Source organism: Bombus bifarius, unplaced genomic scaffold (genome assembly GCF_011952205.1).
Source record: "Bombus bifarius isolate JDL3187 unplaced genomic scaffold, Bbif_JDL3187 scf7180000007966, whole genome shotgun sequence".
NCBI classification, from domain to species: domain Eukaryota; kingdom Metazoa; phylum Arthropoda; class Insecta; order Hymenoptera; family Apidae; genus Bombus; species Bombus bifarius.
In genome coordinates this window covers 5,956,310-5,960,663 of record NW_022884352.1, presented here as the reverse complement: position 1 = coordinate 5,960,663, position 4,354 = coordinate 5,956,310, and the positions used below count along the sequence as shown (strand labels likewise).

General features: G+C 34.0%; 1 long non-coding RNA gene across 1 annotated transcript; it reads left to right on the top strand.

The window, feature by feature from the left end:
- Positions 1–1,863: 1,863 nt before the first annotated feature.
- LOC117207357 lies at positions 1,864–2,310 on the top strand. The gene is made up of 3 exons (XR_004487503.1): positions 1,864–1,975; positions 2,051–2,102; positions 2,187–2,310. It is a non-coding gene; the product is annotated as an uncharacterized LOC117207357 (long non-coding RNA).
- The last annotated feature ends 2,044 nt before the right edge of the window (positions 2,311–4,354 follow it).

Here is a 4,354-nt window from a genome sequence, read left to right as displayed (position 1 = left end):
TCAACATCTCGACCATCCTATCGCCGCTATTACTTATAGGCTCCTGTAGTGTCCACATTTGTACCAATAAACATCAGCTATATCCGCGATGGTAAATTGAGTGAAGGTTCATCGAACGCCCAAAATTCCAACCTTAATCCGACATATCTATCTGAATAAATGGAAGATCGAGTTTTTATCTGCAACCATCTAAAAGATGGCACGTACAGGGCTTCCTACAGACACACTTTTCAACTACATTGATGCCTTAGTTTTCTTTTCCCCCTGAAAGACTTGTTTTTTTAACGCTTACAGTATTTTTTACAAGCATTCGTTTCATTTGTCATAAATATCCTCAAGTTCAATGAATTTTACAGCCGACTGGCACTGCCGATTACCAGATCTCTTATCCTTTTACCACGAGGAAGTTGCCGCGGGTGAAGATTGGTAGAGAATTTTACCACAAGTTACCGACCACTAACGAAGTTCGCCAAGCGGACATTTAAATTAGTTATATCGTTTCGTCTCTATCTGGATGTGGTTTCTTTCTCAGCAGTGTCGCCTCTTGTTTTATCTCTACTTCTCGACAAGACCTCAATACCTTATAATCTCGACAAAGTCTACTCCTCGTTTCAAGCTTGTAATCCTCGAAAATTAAAAGTACAAGCGCACTACATCGATTCTTGTATCCAGAAAGCAAGACCCACTGAACTTCTCCTATCTGATATTCTACCTGGAAATATCTTTCAGGTCGACGTGGTTTACAGAACAAATAAAGGAAGGAACTTCTGGGTAATAGTTTTTCCGTACATACACCGGGAATCATCGTACGGCATGGGATCATTAGCTGTTCGCGGTCAACGTCTCTGGTCTCCCCTCGCACTCGGTTTCAAAGCCGCAGAAACTCGTCTATTCCCGTGTCGACGATTTTCCACGGTTCTGGTGTGCTTTTTCGTCCCTATATGTGTCGACGGGTCGACGAACGGCACACGGATACGGCCCTGGCCAGCCCGCAAACAGCATTTTTCCACGGCGACTCGGTTTACGCTCGCGGTTAAAAAGAATCCGCTCCGTGTTGGTCGCGCGTCGCCACCCAAGTACCAACAGAAGAAATGGCAGAGACTAAAGACGGGCAGAACGAGCAAGGGAGCCGCTATAGCGGGCAAAAATCAAGAGATACCGAGCCAAGTTCCGGGAAACGGTTATATCGTATCGATCGTGTAAGTTAATCGCGTGGATTCGATATTTCATTGCGGAAAAATTCTTCTGAGTTTAATATGTATATCTTCCTACTTCTTCTTTTATCAGAAAGTAGGAGATGATGAGAAAGCACGCGTAATAACCGCGAATGCGTTAATATTCTCTAACGTCGTTTAAAATGGATGGAAGATGGAAAATTTCAGTCGGAGCTGTCCGTCGAGTATTTTAAGAAGTAAAAATTACTTTAAACAAGGTTTCTCTTTGTTTAAAGAATTGAAGCGACGAAAGACGCATGGTAGACGCAAGTGTGTGAATATTTTGCAGGATTAAAAATGCAAATATAAATCGATAACATGTATTTGGTACTGTATAGAACAAAGATTGTTTTAGATTTCTCTGATTCTCTTTATTCATTTTTTTTTCTTTTCTTTAGTCGGAGGTAGCGGATATATAATAACTGAGAGTGCGTGAGCAATTTCTGTATAATATATAGAATTGCAGCGACAAGGACACACGTGAATTAATCGCATATGTTTGATATTTCAAGAAGAAAAGATTAGTCAAGTATTATGCAGTCTTCTCGTATCAAAGAATCAAAAATGTGATTGTAAGATACAAGTATAGTATAGACATTTTCTATGATTAAAAATACTATCTCGAAGGAAGATTGAATATTTCATCGAGTTAGAATTCTTCCAACTTTGTTTGGTTTTCGTTTTACTTTCAGGACACCTTAGCTGATAACGAGGAACGTGTCGTAACTAGAAACGTGCAAATATCCTCTGCGATAAAAATCGTAAGTAAGTTGTAGGAATTACATATTTTAAACAGCAGAGATTATTGTAAGTTTATTTGGTCCTTATCTTTCCAGAAAATCGAGTATGTCATAATTGAAGACATGAGAATATTTTTTACGATTACACGTTATTTGCGTAAAATCGAATATTTAAAAAAAAAAAAAAAAAACACAGCTATCACTGTGTAAATTTATCTGCATTTTTTCAGAGAACCACAACTTGATGGCAAGGAACGTGTGATAAGAACAGACGCTGAAACATGTCCCATGATGAAAAATGTAAGTTAATCAAGCGAATTCGATATCTTAAGATTACACAAAACTCATTAAGCTTGTCTGGTTTTCCTTTTTTACAGAGGGTAGTTGACGATAATAACGAAAGACGCATGGTAATCATTTTTGTACAATTAAAAACGCAAAGATCGCCGGTTACAGTCAATAGCATAGATATTTTTGGCATAAAATTAACTAGTTTACAGATACTTGTTCGTTTGTTCGAACTTGTTTATCCTCATCTAATTTGCATTTCGTGATAAGGAATCACTGGATGTATTTTATTCTTTGCAGCTTTTTCCCGAGTACAAGTCTCGAGTCAGCTGATTGGCAGAATCGCTAATTATTCTTTAAAATAGACGAGGATCTTTGGAATTCCGATTAATCCATGACCTCGGTTACTAGAAACGAGCTTCGACGTGCTACAATAAACTTCAATATTAGAACTACCAGAATTATGAAAATGTCCAATCGATAGTTTTTCATTGGAATTTTATAAATATACAGCGGTAAATTTTTGAGAATTTTATACGAGATATTGACTTATCTATATCTTACATATCTTTTCAAAATTTTACACCTTTAAAAAGATACGTATTTAGGAATTTTTTGCGACGTTTTATAAAATCTGCAGATGAAATGTTATTCTTCATTTTACGTTATAATATCTCTCTACATATACTTCTCATTTTAATTCTTTTACACTGTCAGCCATAAGTATTAGGACATGCTTTTAGTACAAATTGAATATTTTTTCACTCTTTTCATTTTGTGGTTCATTTTTTTTTTATTATAAATTTGTCATTTCATTCGCGTCATACGACGAATTAAAAATCATAATGGTGTATATAAGATAAAATTTTCAGCACTGTAATTTACTTACACACACACCCTCACATATATATGTATATCTCAACCTTGAAAAGTATCGTCACTCTAATTTCATAATTAATTAAGTTATAACTTTATTCTTCGTCGCAATACGTTTTCGTGACTCGGAGAAGTACAATTAATTTTTACCAAATTTTAATTTATGAAGACTAACTTACGCTACTATGACCTTCAGAACTCCGTATGTGTCTTATGGCGAGTAACGTTAAATAAAGTAAAGTTTATTAAAGTATTGCGACAGTAAAACACTTATGGCAGCGTATTTTAATACTATCATCGGCATGATACAACGTACTATTCCCAATAGTTCTAGTGTTAGAGAAACTATAATCTTATATATTTATTATTGTATATGTTTTATTTAACTCTATATGTTTTTTTCTCTAGATAAAGTATTAAAAAATTGTATATCTTTCTATCTATATAGAATGTTTATTCCGCTGTTAATTTATTACGCTTCGATCTTGTTGCGTTGTATAATTTCTGCGCAATTACAAATTCGTTTAATTCCAGAAAAATGTGAAGAGCTTTGCTGCCTCAGCAAGAATAAATGTATTGCTTATACATTCATATCATATAGTATATGATATTATACAATATTTGTATGAACATTGGATAAATATAAATAGTAATTACATAACTTGCAATTATTGCAACCGTTTAGATATAAAAAAAGAAAAGGAAATATATAGATGTAGATGCATTCAAAGTCGACATAGAACATGCGGAAATGTATATATAATATTATGCAATTGTGTATAAGATTAGGTGTTTTAAAAGAAACATATGAGATATCTGGACATATATTCATTTGATAATCAATGGCGCACATATTTAATATAATTTTGCAATAATTATCTCATATTCTGTTGCAATATTTATATGATAACTTGTATATCTTATGAATATCTCATGAATATATTGTGTTATATACAAGAAATTCTAAGAAATATGTAAATAGATTATGACCTTATAATTTAGCATAGTAATTTATTTCAAAACCGTTTGCTTCGTCATATTTAAACACATCGCATAAAATTCTAAATTTTAAACTTTGGATCGATTGTGTCCTTCACCACTTCCATATTATCCTTGCACGTTCTACAAGCTACCCAACAATATTTCCATTCTACATAAATCCTTTATTTAATGTGTGTAATTTTGTGTCTGCAGGATTTTCTTCATAAGCCAGGATGAGGACAGTAAGAGTCATAA